General features: G+C 40.3%; 1 pseudogene; it reads right to left on the bottom strand.

Annotated features, from left to right (window-relative positions):
* Window positions 1-17,231: 17,231 nt before the first annotated feature.
* LOC100350672 (vascular endothelial zinc finger 1 pseudogene) lies at window positions 17,232-20,857 on the bottom strand (annotated as a pseudogene).
* Between the last annotated feature and the right edge of the window lie 1,003 nt (window positions 20,858-21,860).

The following is a 21,860-nucleotide window of genomic DNA, read 5'->3' as shown; positions in this document are numbered from 1 at the left end:
ACTACAGGGCAGTTTTAATGAAAAGAGCATGAACCTGGTACAGAAACAGATGGACAGACCAATGGAACAGAATTGAAACACCAGAAATCAATCCAAACATCTACAGCCAACTTATATTTGATCAAGGATCCAAAACCAATTCCTGGAGCAAGGACAGTCTATTCAATAAATGGTGCTGGGAAATTTGGATTTCCACGTGAGAAGCATGAAGCAAGACCCCTACCTTACACCTTACACAAAAATCCACTCAACGTGGATTAAAGACCTAAATCTACGTCCTGACACCATCAAGTTATTAGAGAACATTGGAGAAACCCTTCAAGATATTGGCACAGGCAAAGAATTTCTGGAAAAGACCCGGGAGGCACAGGCAGTCAAAGCCAAAATCAACTATTGGGATTGCATCAAATTGAGAAGTTTCTGTACCGCAAAAGAAACAGTCAGGAGAGTGAAGAGACAACCGACAGAATGGGAAAATATATTTGCAAACTATGCAACAGATAAAGGGTTAATAACCAGAATCTACAAAGAGATCAAGAAACTCCACAAAAACAAAACCAACAACCCACTTAAGAGATGGGCCAAGGACCTCAATAGACATTTTTCAAAAGAGGAAATCCAAATGGCCAACAGGCACATGAAAAAATGTTCAAGGTCACTAGCCATCAGGGAAATGCAAATCAAAACCACAATGAGGTTACACCTCACCCCGGTTAGAATGGCTCACATGCAGAAATCTACCAACAACAGATGCTGGTGAGGATGTGGGGAAAAAGGGACACTAACCCACTGTTGGTGGGAATGCAAACTGGTCAAGCCACTATGGAAGTCAGTCTGGAGATTCCTCAGAAACCTGAAGATAACCCTACCATTCGACCCAGCCATCCCACTCCTTGGAATTTACCCAAAGGAAATTAAATTGGCAAACAAAAGAACTGTGTACGTCAATTTTTATTGCAGCTCAATTCACAATAGCTAAGACCTGGTATTTACCCAAATGCCCATCACCAGGAGACTGGATAAAGAAATTATGGGATATGTACTCTATAGAATACTATACAGCAGTCAAAAACAATGAAACCTGGTCATTTGCAACAAAATGGAGGACTCTGGGAAACATCATGCTGAGTGAAATAAGCCAGTCCCAGAGGGACAAATACCGTATGTTCTCCCTGATCGGTGACAACTAACCATGCACCTAAAAGGAAACCTGTTGAAGTGAAATAGTCACTATGAGAAACAATGATTTAATTAGCCCTTGTCCTGACTGTTGAGGGACAACTTGCTACTTTATTCCTTGGAGTAATTTTTTGTTCTACTTAATACCATTGGTTGAACTCTTTAATTAACACAACTATTCTTAGTCGTTTAAAATTAACTGTATAGTTATTCCTGTTATATATAACTGTGGGAATTAGAGAGATAGGAGATTTACTTTTCGGCACATGCTCACTTGGACTTACCCCTAATGGTAGAACTAGAAATGTGCCAGAGGATTCCAATACAATCCCATCAAGGTGTCAGGTAGCAATGCCATCTTACTAGTGGAAGTGATCAGTTTAAGTTCATAACTGATCTTAATGATAGGATTAAGTTTCAAAGGAATTACATAAATAAAACCAGTGTCTGCAAATAATAATTGATAGAATTAAAAATGAGAGAATGATCCTACATGGGAAGCAGGATACATAGCAGACTCACAGAATGGCAAATGCCCTAAACTCTTGCCTCTGAATCAGCCCTCAAGGCATTTGTATCTGCCTAAAAAACCTATGAGAGTTTTTCTGGCATGGAAAGCCAAGGCACTGTGGCAAAAAAAAAAAAAAAAAAAAAAAACTAAATGAAAGATCTCTGTGAGTGAGATCCCAGCGGAAAGAACGGGTTGTCAAAGAAGGAGGTACCTTTCTCTGAAGGGAGGAGAGTATTTCCACTTTGACTATGGCCTTGTCTAAATAAGATCAGAGTTTTTGAACTCAAGAAGCTTCCATAGGCTTGGCAGTTCATGACAAGTACCTAGGGTGATTACTGACATCATAAATAAGAGTGTCAATTGTTAAATCAACAGTAGCAGTCACTGTGCACCTACTCCCCATGTAGGATCTCTGTCCTTAATGTGTTGTACTATGTGAATTAATGGTAAAACTACTACTCAAACAGTACTCTATAGTTTGTGTGTCTGTGTGGGTGCGGTCTATTGAAATCTTTACTTAGTATAAACTAAGTTGGTCTTTTGTGTATAAAGATAATTGAAAATGAATGTTGATGGAGAATGGAAAAGGAGAGGGAGTGGGAGATGGGACGGTTGTGGGTGAGACGGAGGTTATGAGGGGAAAAGATGCTATAATTCAAAAGTTGTACTTTGGAAATTTATATTTATTAAAGGAAAGTTGAAAAAAGAAAAATGTTGTTTTTTCATTGTTATTACATTAAATCTGTAAATTGCTTTTAGTGTAAGGACATTTTGATGCTATTGATTCTTCCAATCCATTAGTCTGGAAGATTTTTCTTTTTTTGTGCCTTTTTCTATTTCTTTCTTTAATGTTTTGTAATTCTCATCATAAATATCTTTGATGTCCTTGATTAAATTTATTCCAAGGTATTTAAATTTTTTTTGCAGCTAGTGTGAATGGGATCAATCTTAGAAGCTCTTTCTTAGCAGTGGTATTATCAGTGTATACAATAGCTATTTGTTTTTCTGTGCAGGTTTTTTAAAAAGATTTATTTTATTTATTTGAAAGAGTTACAGAGAGAGGTAGAGACAGAGAGAGAGAGAATCTTCCATCTGCTGGTTCACTTTCCAAATGGCAGCAATGGCTGGAGCTGTGCCTATCCTAAGCCAGGAGCCAGGAGCCTCCTCCAGGGTGCCCATGCAGGTGCAGGGCCCCAAGAACCTGGGCCATCCTCTACTGCTATCCCAGGCCACGGCAGAGAACTGGATTGGAAGAAGAGAAGCCTGGACTAGAACCAGTGCCCATAAGGGACGCCAGAACTTCAGGCCAGGGCCTCAACCCACTCTGCCACTGAGCCGGCCTCTCTGTGCAGATTTTATATCCTTCCGCTTTACAACACTGTTTTATGAGTTCCAATAGCCTCTTAGTTGAGTCCTTGAATCCCCTATATATAGAATCATGTTGTCTGCAGATAGGGATAATTTGGCTTCTTCCTTCCCAATTTATATCCTTTTGATTTCTTTTGCTTGCCTAATGTCTCTGCCTAAAATTTCCAGGACTATACTGAATAGCAATGGAGAGAGTGGACATCCTTTTCTAGTTCTGTATCTTAGTGGAAATACTTCCAACTTTTCCCCATTCAATAAGATGCTGGCTGTGGATTTGTAATAGAGTACATTAGTTTTGTTGAGGAATGTTCCTTCTATACCCAATTTGCTTAAGGTTTGCATCATGAAAACTTGTTGTAGTTTATGAAATGCATTCTCTGAATCTATTGAAATAATCATATGAATTTTTTTCTTCAGTTTGTTAAGGTGATGTATCACATTGATTGGCTTTCAAACGTTGAACCATCCCTGCATACCAGGGATAAATCCCACTTGATCTGGGTGAATGATCTGATGTGTTGTTGGATTCGATTAGCTAGCATGTTGTTGAGGACTTTTGCATCTATACTCATCAGGGGTGTTGTTCTATAATTTTCTTTCTCTGTTGTCTCATTTTATGATTTAGAAAATGGAGTGATGCTGGCTTCATAGAAGAAATTTTGGAGGATTCCTTCCCTTTCTTTTGTCTTGAATAGCTTGAGAAGAATTTAATTAGTTCTTCTTTCAATGTCTGGTAAAATTCAGCAGTGAAGACATCCAGTCCTGGGCTTTTCTTTATTATGAGAGACTTTATTAATGATTCAATCTCCTTCTTGGTTATTGGTCTGTTTAGGTTTTCTGTGTCGTCATGACTCAGTTTTTATAGATTGTGTCCATGAATGCATCCATTTTTTTTTTTTTTGGTTTTCCAATTTGTTGGTGTCTAGTTCTTTGTAGTAATTCCTGATGATTCTTTTTATTTCTGTGGTATCTTTTGTTACATTTCCTTTTTCATGTCTGATATAATTGATTTAGGTCTTCTCCCTCTTTTCTTTTTTGTTAGCTGGGCCAGTGATGTATCATTTTTTTGAAACAGCTCTTCATTTCACTAATATTTTCTATTTTTTTGTTTCAATTTTGCTTACTTCTCATTTTAATTAATTTTCCTTCTTTTTAATTTTAGATTTGGTTTATGTTATTTTTCTAGGACCTTGATATGCGTTGGTAACTCATTTATTTGGTGCCTTTCGAATTCCTTGATCTAGACCCTAATTACTATACACTTCCCTCCTTTTTGTGGGGGGACTGTTACTTCTTTTTTAATTTTATTTGTCACACAAGTTTCACATATTTAATACATGCAGATTTAGGAACATAGTGACATTTCCATCCCTATCCTTCTTCCTGCCCGTGCTCCAATCCCGCCTCCTCCTCCCTCATATTTCCTCACTTAATTTTTACCAAGATCTATTTTCAGTTTACCTAATGATCATATAGTTAACCCTACACTAAGGAAAATATATCAGCAAATAGTATGAAGGAAAAAGAAAAGAAAAGTATAAGTTAAAAATTAAAAAAAAAATCAACACTGTTTCTCAATGTAAGAGAAAAGGGCTGTAAACAATCATTGAATTTCAAAATGTCTATTTCACTCCAATACATTGTATTTCAGATACTCTATTAGATACCTCAAATCAGGGAAATTTTATATCTCACTTTTGGGGACTGGCTTATTTCACTATGTATAATGGTTTCCAGTTACATCTATTTTGTTGCAAAAGACAGGATTTTATTATTATTATTATTTTACCTCTGAATAGTAATAGTACTCCATAGTGTAAATATACCATAATTTCTTTTTTTTTTACAGAAGATCAGTTTAGTATGCATTAAGTAAAGATTTCAACAGTTTGCATCCCCATAGAAACACAAAGTGAAATATATTGTTTGAGTACTCCTTATAGCATTAAATCTCAATGTACAGCACATTAAGGACAGAGATCCTACATGAGGAGTAAGTGCACAGTGACTCCTGTTGTTGGCTTTACCAATTGACACTCCTGTCTATGGCATCAGTAATCTCCCTATGCTCCAGTCATGAGTTTCCAAGGCTATGGAAGCCCTCTGAGTTCTCCGACTCTTATCTTGTTTAGACAAGGTCATAGTCAAAGTGGAGGTTCTCTCCTCCCTTCAGAGAAAGGTACCTCCTTCTTTGAAGACCTGTTCTTTCCACTGGGATCTCACTCGCAGAGATCTTTTTGCCAGAGTGTCTTGGCTTTCCATGCCTAAAATACTCTCATGGGCTTTTCAGCCAGATCCGAATGCCTTTAGGGCTGATTCTGAGGCCAGAGTGCTATTTAGGACATCTGCCATTCTATGAGTCTGCTGAGTATCTCGCTTCCCATGTTGGATCACTCTCCCCTTTATTTTTTCCATCGGATAGTGTTAGCAGGTACTATACTTGTTTATGTGCTCCCTTTGACTCTTAGTCCTTTCATTATGATCAATTGTGAACTGAAATTGATCACTGGGAATAGTGAGATGGCATTGGTACATGCCACCTTGATGGGATTGAATTGGAGTCCCCTGGTATGTTTCTAACTCTACCATTTGGGGCAAGTCAGCTTGAGCATGTCCCAAATTATACATCTCTTCCCTCTCTTATTCCCACTCTTATGTTTAACAGGGATCACATTTCAGTTAATTTTCAACACTTAAGAATAACTGTGTGATAATTACAGAATTAAACCAGTCATATTAAGTAGAACAGACAAAACAAAAATACTAAGAGGGATAATGTATTAAGTTGTTCATTAACAGTCAGGGCTATGCTCATCAAGTCACCGTTTCCCATAGTGTCCGTTTCACTTCAGGAGGTTTCCTTTTTGGTGTTCAGTCAGTTGTCACCGATCAGGGAGAACATATGGTATTTGTCCCTTTGGGACTGGCTTATTTCACTCAGCATGATGTGTTCCAGATTTCCTCCATTTTGTTGCAAATGACTGGATTTCGTTGTTTCTTACTGCGGTATAGTATTCTAAAGAGTACATATCCCATAATTTCTTTATCCAGTCTACCGTTAATGGGCATTTAGGTTGGTTCCAGGTCTTGGCTATTGTGAAGTGTGCTGCGATAAACATTAGGGTGCAGACCGCTTTTTTGTTTGCCAATTTAAACTCCTTTGGGTAAATTCCAAGGAGTGGGATGGCTGGGTCGAATGGTAGGGTTATCTTCAGGTTTCTGAGGAATCTCCAGACTGACTTCCATAGTGGCTTGACCAGTTTGCATTCCCACCAACAGTGGGTTAGTGTCCCTTTTTCCCCACATCCTCACCAGCATCTGTTGTTGGTAGATTTCTGCATGTGAGCCATTCTAACCGGGGTGAGGTGTAACCTCATTGTGGTTTTGATTTGCATTTCCCTGATGGCTAGTGACCTTGAACATTTTTTCATGTGCCTGTTGGCCATTTGGATTTCCTCTTTTGAAAAATGTCTATTGAGGTCCTTGGCCCATCTCTTAAGTGGGTTGTTTGTTTTGTTTTTGTGGAGTTTCTTGATCTCTTTGTAGATTCTGGTTATTAACCCTTTATCTGTTGCATAGTTTGCAAATATATTTTCCCATTCTGTCGGTTGTCTCTTCACTCTCCTGACTGTTTCTTTTGCGGTACAGAAACTTCTCAATTTGATGCAATCCCAATAGTTGATTTTGGCTTTGACTGCCTGTGCCTCCCGGGTCTTTTCCAGAAATTCTTTGCCTGTGCCAATATCTTGAAGGGTTTCTCCAATGTTCTCTAATAACTTGATGGTGTCAGGACGTAGATTTAGGTCTTTAATCCACGTTGAGTGGATTTTTGTGTAAGGTGTAAGGTAGGGGTCTTGCTTCATGCTTCTGCTCATGGAAATCCAGTTTTCCCAGCACCATTTATTGAATAGACTGTCCTTGCTCCAGGAATTGGTTTTAGATCCTTGGTCAAATATAAGTTGGCTGTAGATGTTTGGATTGATTTCTGGTGTTTCAATTCTGTTCCATTGGTCTATCCATCTGTTTCTGTACCAGTACCATGCTATTTTGATTACAACTGCCCTGTAGTATGTCCTGAAATCTGGTATTGTGATGCCTCCGGCTTTGTTTTTGTTGTACAAGATTGCTTTAGCTATTCGAGGTCTCTTGTGCCTCCATATGAATTTCAGCATCATTTTTTCTAGATCTGAGAAGAAGGTCTTTGGTATCTTGATTGGGATTGCATTGAATCCATAAATTGCTTTTGGGAGAATGGACATTTTGATGATGTTGATTCTTCCAATCCATGAGCATGGAAGATTTTTCAATTTTTTGGTGTCCTCTTCTATTTCTTTCTTTAAGATTTTGTAATTCTCATTGTAGAGATCTTTAACATCCTTGGTTAAGTTTATTCCAAGGTATTTGATTGTTTTTTTAGCTATTGTGAATGGGATTGATCTTAGCAGTTCTTCCTCAGCCATGGCATTGCCTGTGTATACAAAGGCTGTTGATTTTTGTGCATTGATTTTATATCCTGCCACTTTGCCAAACTCCTCTATGAGTTCCAATAGTTTCTTAGTAGAGTTCTTTGGATCCTCTAAGTAAAGAATCATAGCGTCTGCAAAGAGGGATAGTTTGACTTCTTCCTTCTCAATTTGTATTCCTTTGATTTCTTTTTCTTGTCTGATGGCTCTGGCTAAAACTTCCAGAACTATGTTAAATAGCAGTGGTGAGAGTGGGCATCCCTGCCTGGTGTCAGATTTCAGTGGAAATGCTTCCAACTTTTCCCCATTCAATAGGATGCTGGCTGTGGTTTTTTTTTATAAATTGCTTTGATTATATTGAGGAATGTTCCTTCTATACCCAATTTGCTTAGAGTTTTCATCATGAAATGGTGTTGAATTTTATCAAATGCTTTCTCTGCATCAATTGAGATAATCATATGGTTTTTCTTTTGCAGTCTGTTAATGTGGTGAATCACATTGATTGATTTGCGAATGTTGAACCATCCCTGCATACCAGGGATGAATCCCACTTGGTCTGGGTGGATGATTTTCCTGATGTGTTGTTGTATTCTATTGGCCAGAATTTTATTGAGGGTTTTTGCATCTATGTTCATCAGGGATATTGGTCTGTAATTTTCTTTCAGTGCTGCATCTTTCTCTGGCTTAGGGATTAAGGTGATGCTGGCTTCATAGAAAGAATTTGGGAGGACTCCCTCTTTTTTGATTGTTCTGAATAGTTTGAGAAGAAATGGGATTAGTTCTTCTTTAAATGTCTGGTAGAATTCAGCAGTGAATCCATCTGGTCCTGGGCTTTTCTTTGTTGGGAGTGCCTTTATTACTGTTTCAATTTCTGTTTCAGTTATGGGTCTATTTAGGTTTTCTTTGTCTTCATGGTTGAATTTTGGTAGATTGCATGTGTCCAGGAATCTCTCCATTTCTGATAGATTTTCCTGTTTGCTGGCATACAGGTCCTTGTAGTAATTTCTGATGATTCTTTTTATTTCTGTGGTGTCTGTTGTTATGTTTCCTTTTTCAACTCTGATTTTATTGATTTGGGTCTTTTCTCTTCTTTTTTTAGTTAGTTGGGCCAATGGGGTGTCAATTTTGTTTATTTTTTCAAAAAACCAGCTTCTCGCTTGGCTGATTTTTTGTAGTGTTTTTTTGGATTCAATGCTGTTAATTTCTTCTCTGGTTTTAATTATTTCTCTTCTCCTACTAGATTTGGGTTTGGGTTGCTGCAGTTTTTCTAGGTCCTTGAGATGTGCTGAAAGCTCATTTATTTGGTACCTTTCCAATTTCTTGATATAGGCACCTATTGCTATAAATTTGCCTCTCAATACTGCTTTTGCTGTATCCCGTAAGTTTTGATATGTTGTGTTGTTGTCTTCATTTACTTCCAGAAAGTTTTTGATTTCTCTTTTGATTTCTTGAATGACCCAGTGTTCATTCAGGAGCATGTTGTTCAGTCTCCATGTGTTTGCATACTTTCTGGGGTTTCCTGAGTTGCTAATTTCCAGCTTCATTCCGCTGCGGTCTGAGAAGCTGCATGGTATGATTCTAAATCTTTTAAATTTGCTGAGACTTGCTTTATGGCCTAGTATGTGATCAATCCTAGAGAAGGTTCCATGCACTGCTGAGAAGAATGTGAAGTCTGTAGATGTAGTATTGAAAGTTCTGTAGATATTTGTTAGATCCATCTGGGCAATAGTGTCAATTAAATCTGCTGTTTCCTTGTTGATCTTCTGTCCGGATGATCTGTCTATTTCTGAGAGTGGAGTATTGAAGTCCCCCAGTACTATTGTATTGGACTCTAAATCTCCCTTTAAGTCCCTTAACATATCTTTTAAATAGACCGGTGCCCTGTAATTAGGTGCATATACATTTATAATAGTTACATCTTCCTGTTGAATTGATCCCTTAATCATTATATAGTGTCCCTCTTTGTCTCTCTTAACAGTTTTTGTATTAAAGTTTATTTTGTCTGATATTAATATGGCTACACCTGCTTTTTTCATTTCTGTTGGCATGGAATATCTGTTTCCAACCTTTCACTTTCAGTCTGCATGCCTCTTTGTTAGAGAGATGTGTTTCTTGTAGGCAACAAATAGTTGGGTTGTGTTCTTTGAGCCAATCAGCCAAACGGTGTCTTTTAACTGAAGAATTCAGACCATTAATGTTTAATGTGACTATTGATACGTAGTGACTTTGCCCTGCCATTTTCTCGGAGATATTTTCTAGTATATGCTTTGAGCTTCCCATGCTCTTTTACTGGTAGGTGTCCTTATTTCCCTTCTTTCATATTGATGGCCTTGTTTCTGTGTTTCTGAGTGTAGCACATCTTTAAGTATCTTTTGCAGGGCCGGAAGAGTGGCCAAAAAGTCTTTCAATTTCTGTTTGCTATGAAAGGTCTTTATTTCACCTTCATTCACAAATGAGAGCTTGGCAGGATATAATATTCTGGGCTGGCAATTTTTCTCTCTTAGCACCTGTACTATGTCTCGCCATTCCCTCCTAGCCTGTAGTGTTTCTGATGAGAAGTCTGCTGTGAGTCTGATTGGAGATCCTCTGAGAGTAATCTGACGTTTCTCTCTTGCACATTTTAGGATCTTTTCTTTATGTTTCACTGTGGTAAGTTTAATTACCACGTGTCATGGTGAGGATCTCTTTTGGTCATGTTTATTGGGGGTTCTATGAGCTTCCTGTACTAGGATGTCTCTGTCCTTCTCCAAACCTGGAAAGTTCTCTGCTAGTATCTCATTAAAAAGGCCTTCTTATCCTTTCTCTCTCTCCATTCCTTCAGGAACTCCTAGAACCCGAATGTTGGTTTTTTTAATAGTATCCTGTAGATTCCCAACAATATTTTTTAGATTTCTAATTTCCTCTTCTTTTCTTTGGTTTGACTGTATGTTTTCCTGTGCTCTATCTTCTAAGTCCGATATTCTCTCTTCTGCTTCACCCATTCTGTTTTTAAGGCTTTCTAATGTGTTTGTCATTTGATCTATTGAGCTCTTCATTTCATTTTGATTTCTCTTCACTATCACACTTTCCTGTTCTACTAGTTTCTGAGTTTCATTTTGACTCATCCTTAAGATTTCATTTTCATTAGAGAGATTTTCAATCCTGTCCAATAAGGATTTCTGTAGTTCAAGGATTTGCTTTTGAAAACTTCTAAATGTTCTTTTCATAAATTTTTTGAAATCCGTATCTTGTATTTCTTCTGTCTCATCATCTTCATAATCTTGGTTTGGGGTGTTTTGTTTATTTAGAGGCATCATAGTGTCATCGTTGATCTTGTTCCCTCGATTTCTGTGTTTGTTGCTTGGCATAGTTAATTCTTCTTTCGTCACTGTGTGTTTTTTTTTTTTTAACTTTTTTTTTTCTTTTTTTTTATTTTATACTATGTCTGTGTTAAGTGGACTGCCTGCTGTTGGAGGAGCCTTGGAGGCTTCAGATGGGTGTGGCCTGAGAGCTCTGCTTGGTTCTTCCTGGTTAAGGGTGTGCAAAGGTGACACCCTCAGGTTATGCATGGTAAATCTCTCTCTATTTATTTATTTATTTATTTATTTATTTATTTTATTTATTCAGGGGTTAAGTAATACCGCACGGCATGGCTGTGCAGAATTGATGGTATTTAGCTTCCAGTCTCTGGCTTCTACCCAAAGAGTCTGTGTAGGCTCCTCTGGACTCCCACTGGGTTGCCTAGGCTACTGAATTGTAGTGACTCAGTTCCTTAGCTCTCCCCTGTTGATATGTAAATCCAGAGAGGGGGCCTACTCTTTGTCTCTTGCGAATTCTTCAAGCCTTGCAGCCTTGCAACCTTTGCGAGGTTAGGGGAAAGAGAAACCCCAAGCTTTTTTTTTTCCTTCTTTCCGGTAGTGAGTTTGCTGCACTTTCCGGCCCCCATCTTGATTCTGACCCCCGTTTCCCCGCCAATGTCTCGGGTTATTGAGCTCACCTCCCCTTCCAGCGCCGATGTGTGGACTTGGAGCCCAGGACGTCCCAACTCTCCCCGCTGTTGTCTGTGTGACATGCACTCCCCTTCCTGCACTGGCGCGCAGACCCTGAGGCTTCCGCAGTACCCGCGGCTCCTGCGGCTTGGCTTCCGCGCGGTGGGCGACCTTGTTCTCCCAGTAGGTCCTCCGATTCATAGCCCCTCGATCCAGAAGAGTTTCCTCTGCAATATTTTCCTGAGGCTACCGTAACTCCCCTTTTATTAAACTAAATTTTCTCGGATTATTGGTGCGCGCCCTCACTATTCCGCCATCTTGGCTCCGCCCCCCATAATTTCTTTATCCAGTCAATAGTTGATAGACATCTGCATTGATTCCATATTTTTTCTATTATGAATTGTGCTGCAATGAACATGGGGGTATAAATACCTCTTTCATACACTGATTTCTTTTGGTTTGGGTAAATTCCCAAGAGTGAAATGGCTGGATGATATGGTAGGTCTATATTCAGATTTCTGAGGTATCTCCATATTATTGTTCATAGTGGCTGAACCAGTTTACATTCCCACCAACAGTGGATCAGGGTACCTTTTTCCCCATATCCTCGCCAGCATTTGTTGTTTGTTGATTTCTGTAAGAGAGCCATTCTAACTGGGGTGAGATGAAACCTTGTTGTGATTTTGATTTGCATTTCCCTGATGGCTAGTGACCATGAACATTTTCTCAAGTAAGTGTCTGTTGGCCATTTGAATTTGCTTCTTGTAAAATGCCTATTGAATTCCTTTGCCCATTTCTTAACTGGATTGTTCATTTTGTTGTTGTTGAATTTCTTGAGCTCTTTATAGATTCTGGATGTTAACCCTTTATCAGTTGTGTAATTTACAAAAATTTTCTCCCACCCTATCGGTTGTCTCTTCATTTTGCTGAGTGATAAACCCCCCTCTTAACATTGCTTTTTCTGTATCCCATAAGTTTTGATATGTTGTTTCTTAATTCATTTCCAGGAATTTCTTGATTTCTCTTTTAATTTCTTCTATGACTGTTCATTCAGGAATATATTGTTCAGTCACCATATGTTACATATGTTCTTGAGTTTCTTTAGTTGTGAAGTGTCAGCTTCATTCCACTGTGGTCAGAAAAGATACATTTATGAATTCCTTTTGTTGAATTTGCTGAGACTTGCTTTATAGCAGCATATCATATGGTATCTTCTAGAGAATGTTCCATGCACTGGTGAAAAGAATGTGTATTCTGAAACTGTGGGTTGAAAGGTCCTATAGATACTAGTTAGGTCCATTTTTAGGCATTTGTGGAGATATGTATTGGTTTTTTCCTATGATAGCTTTTATCTTTGAACTATGTCTCTGATAGCCTTTACCTTTGAACTATGGCTTAGTGGATGCCTGTTCTTTCAGTGAATACCCAGAGTTCTGTGCTAGTTATGGCCAGGGAGCTCTGGTCAGTGGTACGCAATGGGGCCAATGTCCAGGGGGACACCCATGTTGGGCGTGGTATGTCTACTCTTATTAACTGAAGGGGTGGGTATGGTTACCTCTGTAATCACATCCTCACCTCCTTTCTTCCAAGGTGATCAAGGCCTGTGGTTAGCCCTCAGTGGGTGAAACAGTCATCCACATTTCTGCATGAACTGCACAAAGGATCTGTGCAGTCCTCAGTTTAAGCATAGATTGTGCTGCAGTGACCCAGCCCAGGCAACCAGGGAGATCTGAGAATGTGGAGCTGCACACAGTGATTGCCAGGAGACTCAGCCACACCCTTCACCATCTCATGCAGTCACAGAGTCTCAACAGTGTCAGCACACAGGATTCCCACAGTCACAGCATACAGGGAATCTAATCTGCCCTAGTAACCTGTCCCATCCACAGTGAGGCTGAGACGTTCCCAGAGCCAGATGCCTGTGGGTGCTCCACCTATGTGGTTTGAGCTTCAGTGCCTATGATAGATTGAGAAGGTGGGGTACCTCACAGTTTTCACAATTGTGTGTGGGTGCCCAGCCCCATGTCAATCCTCCAAGCTAGATTCAAATATCAGTGGGTAATGCAGATTTTTCTCTCTGTTAAAATCCCTGGATCACATATGCACAGTAGCTGTCAGCCATAGTCCTACTCCTTTCACAGTAACATCTTCCTGTTGGTTACTGGGCGCATACAAGAATCTCTGCAGCTGGCACTAAGGTTGGAAAGACTCCTTCTCCCCATGCATTGCTGGGTGTACACACCCAAGCTCCGTGTTGCCTCTGTTGGCAAGATGGTGTCTGTCCCTCCCCGTTGCTGGGTGCAGGCACAACAGCTGCTGCAGCTGCTACTTACTTTAGTCAAAAATGGCACTGCCCTCTTTTTTTTAAAGATGGATTTATTTATTTGAAAATCAGAGTTACACAGAGAAGGAGAGGCAGAGAGAGAAAGAGGTCTTCCATCCACTTATTCACTCCTCAGTTGGCCTCAATGGCCATTGCTGAGCTGATCTGAATCCAGGAGCTTCCTCTGAGTCTCCCACATGGGTGCAAGGGCCCAAGGACTTGAGCAATCTTCTACTGCTTTCCTAGGCCATAGCAGAGATCTGGATTGGAAGTGGAACAGCCGAGATTTGAACTGGCACCCATATGGGATGTCAGCGCTGCAAGTGGCAGCTTTACCCGCTACTCCACAGCGCTGGCCCCACCCGTCGTCTTTCAACCTGTTGCCAGGTGCCATTGCCAGGGGGGTGGAGAGAGAGAAACATACCCCAATTTTTCTCTGGTTGAGCAGGCACCCTGTTTCCATCAGGGCTGTGGGCTGAACTCAAACACAATGTAGTCCACTAGGCTCTCCTTCCACCTATATCACAGTGGCATGGGCCGCTACAGTTTGATCTCACCCAGCTTCCAAAGCTGATGATTTCTGTGGCTCAGGGATGCTGGGGTCATGTGCTGTGTTTCTGAATGTTGTTGTGTGTCTGCACCTTCCACACAGATCCACGGTGCATCTCCCTCTGCGGAATCTCCACTGCAGTTTTCCCTCCAAGTCTGAGGGAGTTTCCACATATCCACTTTCTTTCATAATGATAACTATCTTTCTGTGTTTCTGTGTGTTGCACATCCTTAAGCATATTTTGCAAGGCTGGACAAGTGGTGAGAAATTCTTTGAATTTCTGCTTTGGAAGGTCTTTATTTCACCTTCATTCATAAATGAGAACTTTTCAGGGTACAGTATTTTGGGTTGACAGTTTTTTCTCTTAAGACTTGGACTATGGGGCCAGCACTGTGGCTTAGTGGGTTGGGTCTCCACCTGTAGTGCCAGCATCCCCTGTGGGCACGGGTTTGAGTCCTGGCTACTCCACTTCCAGTTCTGCTCTCTGCTGTGGCCTGGGCAGGCAGTGGAAGATGGCCCAAGTCCTTGGGCCCCTGCACCTGTGTGAGAGACTCAGAGGAGGTTCCTGACTCCTGGCTTTGGATTGGCTTAGCTCCAGCTGTAGTGAATCATTAGATGGAGGACCTCTCTCTCTCTGTCTCTGCCTTTGAAACTCTGCCTTTCAAATAAATAAATAAATCTTTTTTTAAAAAAAGATGTGGACTATGTCTCTCCATTCTCTTGTAGCCTGTAGACTTTGTGATGAGAAGTCAGCTGTGCATCTAACTGGACATCCTCTGAGCGTAATCTGGTTTTCTCTTGTGCACATTTTAGAATATTTTCTTTATGTTTTACTGTTCAAAGTCTTACTACAATGTGTTATGGTAAAGGTCTTTTCTGTTTATATCTATAAAGATTTCCATGTGTCTTGTGTACTTGGGTGTCCCTTTCTTTCTCCAAATTAAAAAGTTTTCTGTAATTATTTCACCAATTAGGCCTTCTAATTCATTCTCTCTTTCCACACCTTTAGGAACTCCTAAGGCCCATATTTTGGGTCACTTGATAGTATAAGGGCACTTTTTCAAAAGTAAAAGTCTCTAGGTTTTGAGGTCTTCAGGGTGAGGCCAGTGGACTGGGTCAAGGACCAGGAATAAATGGCATCTCTTTCTAGGCAACTTGACAAAAGGAGGAGGAGCTGAAGTTGTTGTACTTTGAAATCATCTAATACACTTTTTGTAGGTTTTTACAGAGTTTTCAATGATTCTATAAAACACTAAGATTGTGTGAATAACTTTTTCCTATAATCAGTCTTCAGAGTAGAACTCTTTTGGACATTTTGCTGGGAGTCACAATATTTATATCAATACCATTGTTTTAATTTTAAGCCTTTTCTTTTGTAAATATTGTTAGGTTATATGAAAGTTGCAAAATATTAAGGCCATGAAAGTCAAGGATAAACTGAAGAGCTATTCTAGGTCAAAAGGTGAGACATGGTTACCTATCACTGTTTGTATTCTGTATTGGACTTTTTTGCTCTACGAACATTATTGAGACAGTTAGAGTACTTGAACAGGGTCCAAGAATTACATGGTGGTAAAATATAAATATTAATTTCCTGATATTTATGTTTGTGCTATGAGAATATCTTTGTGTAAAATATATATAAAACAATTTGGGGGATGGGGCCGGTGCTATGGTGTGGCAGGTAAAACTGGCATCTCATATGGGTGCCAGTTAGAGACCTGGCTGCTCTGCTTCCAATCAAACTGTCTGCTACGGCATGGGAAAGCATTAGAAGATGGCTCAAGTCCTTGGGACCCTGCACCCACATGGAAGACTCAGAAAAAGCTCCTGGCTTTGGATCGGCGTAGCTCTAGCTGTTGTGGCTAACTGGAGAGTGAACCAGCGCATGGAAGACCTCTCTCTCTGCCTCCTCTCTCTGTGTAGCTCTGACTTTCAAATAAAATAAATAAATCTTTGAAAAAAAATATAGGGGTGGTGGGGCATTATATTGTCAGCTTATTCTCAAATCATCCAAGGTTTTATTTGTTTGAAAGACAGAGTTTCTACAACACAGACATGTTTGAAATGATTATGCTACTACTAATCCTTATCTTATGTTCCAGAACTTGATGCTCTTTCATGTTTCTAAGAAGCCAGAATGTTTTTATGAATCACCTACAGCAGAAAGATAGTTTTCTTGGAATGCTTTCACTTTATAATGGCACTTAGCTATAACTGACTCCTTGATGAGGAATTACAACTTGTTGTCTCTGATGCAGCTTCCTTAGTGCATGCATAGAATCCATTTAGGCAGGCAGAAAAAAATAGTGCTATTTTAGAATTTGTCAATAGTTTGTGGCACTTGGCCAAGGAAAAATGAGAGGTTCATGCTGGTGTAGAAAAAATCCCTTACTGGTCATGTGAAGCAATGTTGAACAAGGCTTCTGCGTAAATAATCAGATGGAAGAGGTGTGGACAAAACGAATTACATTATTATAAAATGGAAATATTGGGACTTTTGTGTACAGGTGAATGCAACAGAAGATTGAGGACTTGAAGAAGAGTGTGGAGAAGGATGATAATAGGCTTGAATGAGATAGGCATGCAAAGAGGGATAGCCAATAAGAAATATCATGTGTGTGAGTGGTCAGAGATTCCAGGGCAACAGAGTCAAACATTAAATTTAATGATGCTTTTTTGTTCATGTTTCATTGCACAATAATCTCCACTGTATCTCCAACATCAGCAGCAGAGTCAGCTGTGAACTAGGGGCCAGACAGTAGTTTTTTAGGAACTGCAGGAAAAGGGAAAGCACAGCCTAAGGACGTCTCAGAGGTGACAGTTGCTCTGGAAGATAGCTGACCAGTGTGATGATATGAGGCTTTCATTTTTCTTTCCCTTTTTTTTTATTTTTCTCTACATTTTGTTTATAGAGACAAACTAATTAAAAGGCACAAACATAGGGCATGTTTACATGGACATTATAACAAACATATACATTAAAAGTGTAGGAATGTGTTGCCTTCCTGCTAAACAGAAAGTTCCTAAGCTTTTATATATACAAAAGTTGTACAATTTAATGTCCTAAAGTACAAAAGATCATTTATAAAATTATTTTACACTAAGTACTATTTATTTATTTATTTACTATGTAGTTCAACCCCCTAGAACTGTTTTGTATAATGACACACAGATACCTGTCCCTGATGTAGAAAGTCTGTCTCAGATGCAAGGTATTTTGATGCTTGAACTGACACAGCGGGGTATAAACGGAAGTCATCCAGTTTGATAGTCCTGCAAACATTCTGCAAGATTAACACAACTAATTTCCATTTCTCTTAACTGCAAGATTAAAAGATGAATAAAAACCAAAAATATATTGCAACTTAAAAAAAATCATAGCATCTTGGTTTTAGTTAACTTTTTTTTCCCAAGCACAATGCTTTAAAAAAATATTAAGTGTGGCATGATGGTGTAGAGTATCTGTTTCCCTAGCTTTTGGTTTCTACTTTATGTACAGAGATAAAACATCCTGCTAAGAAATAAAAAGCACATGTCTCAACATGCACAATCATTGCTGGGTTTCTACAGGGAGTGCAGACAGCTGTCTCCCTGAAAACACCACAAAGCTGATACAAGTGTTTTCTCAAAGAAAAAAAAAAAGTGATGTCCATATTTACAAAGTTGAACCAATCTGCACAATACGTGATTAATAAATGGAAGGAGAATTTTTTAAAAAAACGATACACTCTGCTTGTTCTGAAGGGGCATACTACCTAGTCAGTGGTTAGAATAAAAACTGTATACAATTTAATATAAGACATCAACTCTAAAGAGCAACTAACACCTCTGTTCCTGTTGTAACAACAGGTTCTGATTGGGAGAGAGAGGGGCATCACATCCCAGTGCCTCCAGCGTCTTCCAATTTAAAGCAGTATATTTGAACTGTTCCAAAGTACTCCTTGGCTCCTCAACAGGAATCTCACTGGCCTCCAATTTTTAGGAGCCTGCCTGTCTGCAAACTTGACTTCTCCTTTGTCAGCTGCGGCTTTATTTTTTCTTTTTCTTTTTCTTTTTTTTTTTTTTACCAAAACACAATTTGTATATTTTATTTTTTGTTTTTTAAAATTTTTAAAAAAGTCAACTACAGTGCTATATTCCATCAGGATTAATATGCTGAGTAATATTTACATCTCCAAATATCAGGTAACAATCCCTATTATATGTTGAAGTTAGAATGATAAATTATCATATGCTTTGCATATCAGAGCTGGTATCACCTTTACCATAGGGAATGCTGCCTGAAATTAACATATTCCCAAAGGTAAAATGCATATTCTCTGAAATGCATTTTATTATGACAATGCATGTATTTACTTATAAAAACAATAGACAAAGACAATTCTACACTAGCTCTCGATCTGTGGATTTAGAATTTCAGGTTAAAATCAGCCATCCACTTTGTATAGGGAGAAGAGCTCTGCTAGTGTTTAGAATAAAATGATTTCTTGGGATTAGAAACAGTAATGCTGTTTTATTTTAAAGTGGGTTTTGCCTTTTTATGACTGGTTTTAATTCTGGCATTTCATCTTGCCAACTAATTATCTGTTTAAGCAATGCTGTCAGCTAAAAGGAATTTCTGATGAAACTAAAGTGGTCCAGTGATAAGTTACATATACACCCTACTTTGAACAATCCCAGCCAAATTGGAAAATAATGCTACTACACTCTTATTAACTAATGGAATAAAACCTTCCAATTTCATGGTTTACTTTTTGCTTTAATCAACTAAGAGCAGGTTGCTGGTAAATATTTACTTTAACCCATATTTTGACTTTATAATACTGTTTACCAAAGCGGTGATGTAGGCAAAGCTTGGGGCAAGAAAGGCATGCTCTCTACAGGCCTCATTGCTATATTGAGAGGGGCGGCTAAGGTCATGGGTGTGGGCAGGTTCATTGGAGATGTGATTGTGACAGGATGTGCTATATTCACTGGGGCAGTGACGGGGGTGGGGAGGTTGACTGGGGTGGTGAGCGTTAAAGGAGAGGTCATGGATAATGGACTGGTTATAGTTACAGGATGCCCGATGTTCATTGGGCTGGTTATGTTAACTGCACTTGAAACATTTACTGGACTTCTCATGCTCATTGCAGCTGCTACTGTGACTGGGTTTGACATAGTCCCAGATGACACAGAGGATGTTATATTGAATGGAGTAGTGAGGGTCACAGGTGTCGTAGCAGCCGTGGAGGTTTGGCACAGGTTAGCAGCTTCTTTTTTCCTTGCTTTGACAGCTTCTTCCCACAGCCTCAGTGTCTCCACCTGCTTCCCTGGCCAGCTCGTCACATGTTGCTGCTGTTGCTGCTGCTGCTGTTGCTGCTGCTGCTGCTGCTGCTTCTGGCTGCTGGTCTCTTCACTCATGCATGCTTTACTGATGCCTTGTTTGCATGTATTGCAGTTGATACTTTGGCTCTGCCCATGTGTCTTTAAGTGGCTGGTGATGTATGCTGCACTCAGGAGCTTCCCACAGATGTTACATGATACCTTGCCTTCATGGTGCACCATGTGTGTCCGCAGTCTGTCTTTGGTGGCAAAGGCAGCAGTGCACGTTTGGCATTTGAAGGGTCTTTCTGTTGAATGGACATGTTTTACGTGACAGCTTAAGTGGTCAGGCCTTGAGAAGCCTTTCCCACAAACACTGCAAGTGTAGGGTTTGGTGATGCCTCCTTCGTGAGACCTCACATGGTAAGTCATCCGGTCCTTCCTCTTGAAGCGCTGATTACAAGTAGGACACTCAAAGGGCTTTTCGTCCGAGTGGGAGAGCTTGTGCCGATTGAGGTGGTACACATCTCGGAAGGCCTTTCCACACATCTCACAAGCATGGTTCTTCTTGACGGGCTTACTGGGTTTCTTGACAGACTGGGTCACAGGCATAGCTGTGGTGCTGGCACTGCTACTGGGGTTGGTGCCCGAGGAAGATGTAGTGACTGTCGATAAGATGCCTGCAATGGTTGAGACCAGCGAAGTTCGGCTGCTGTCCCCAGCGATGGTGGAGATCAGGGGAACCACCGTGGTGGGGGTTTTCTTTGGCCGGGACACCAACTTGATCCAAGCAGGTCCAACTTGTGGCAGGACTCGTGGCGCCGCAGGTGATAGCTGTCCCTGAAAGCTTTACTGCAGTAAGTGCACACAAATGAAGTTTTGGGTTTTTCTTTTTTAATCCCAATGGCATCTTTTAATGTTTCTGGTGCAGCCTGAGGTTTCTGAGTTATTGGTATCGGAAGCAATGGTTTCTGATCAGGGGGCTCCACAGCAGAGCTCAGGAGAGGCAGCAAGCTGTTCTGTGCTGCCTGCTGTTGGTGATGGGAGGCTTCATGGGCCTGGAACAGGAACGCGGTCCAGTTGGCCTCCATGGCTGCGGCGGCCGACCCCCCTCCTCCCCACTCCCCCCGCTCGGGGAGCCTCCTCAGCCGGAGGAGGCGACAACAAAGCGGCGGCGGCGGCGGCGGCGGCGGCTTTCTTTCCCTTTTTAAAAATAGATTTATATAGTTATTTGAAAGGCAGAGTTACAGTAAGAGAGAAAGAGATCTTCCATCTGCTAATTCACTCCCCAAATGGCTGCAACTGCTAAAGCTGAGCAGGTCCAAATCCAGGAGCCAGGAGTATCTTCTGGGTCTCTCATGTGGGTGGCAGGGGCCCAAGGACTTGGACCATCTTCTGCTGCTTTCCCAGGTACATTAGCAGGAAGCTGGACCTACAGCCCTTGTCTCTGCTGTTGAAGAACAGTGTTTTTTTTGTTCTTTCTAGTTGTTGAATTCTTTACTGTGAAGGGTTAGTCTTCTGATTATAAAATAAATTGAAAATATGTCATTGTAAAAATTAAAAGAATACAAAAGGAAGGAGGGTAGGAGTGTGGGTGGGAAGTATCACTATGCTCCTAAATGAATAGATGAAATAATAATTAAAAAACTTTTAGCAAGTGTGTGAACTCAGACCTTATGAGAGCAAGCTTCCACAAATACTCAAGAAAACATACAGAGATATGTATGTACTCTTGTAATTTTCATGGCCAGAAAGACTTTTTTTGGTAGGTGGGCAATAATGAATGAAAGATAGGGACACATGGCAAATATCTTGATTACACTGGTAGCACTACGTTTAAAAAAATCCTTCCAGATTCTTTCTTTTTTTTTTCTTTTTTTTTTTTTTTTTTTTTTTGGACAGGCAGAGTTAGACAGTGTGTGAGAGAGACAGAGAGAGACAGAGAGAAAGGCCTTCCTTCTGTTGGTTCACCCCCTAAATGACCAATATGGCTGGCGCTGTGCCGATCCGAAGCCAGGAGCCAGGTGCTTCCTCCTGGTCTCCCATGTGGGTGCAGGGCCCAAGCACTTGGGCCATCCTCCACTGGCCTCCCGGGCCACAGCAGAGAGCTGGACTGGAAGAGGAGCAACTGGGACAGAATCTGGTGCCCCAACTGGGACTAGAACCCGGGGTGCCAGCGCCGCAGGTGGAG

The sequence above is a fragment of the Oryctolagus cuniculus genome, chromosome 8, assembly GCF_964237555.1.
Source record: "Oryctolagus cuniculus chromosome 8, mOryCun1.1, whole genome shotgun sequence".
Lineage (NCBI taxonomy): Eukaryota > Metazoa > Chordata > Mammalia > Lagomorpha > Leporidae > Oryctolagus > Oryctolagus cuniculus.
Note: the sequence above shows the minus strand (reverse complement) of the source record. Positions and strands in the feature narration are given on the sequence as shown.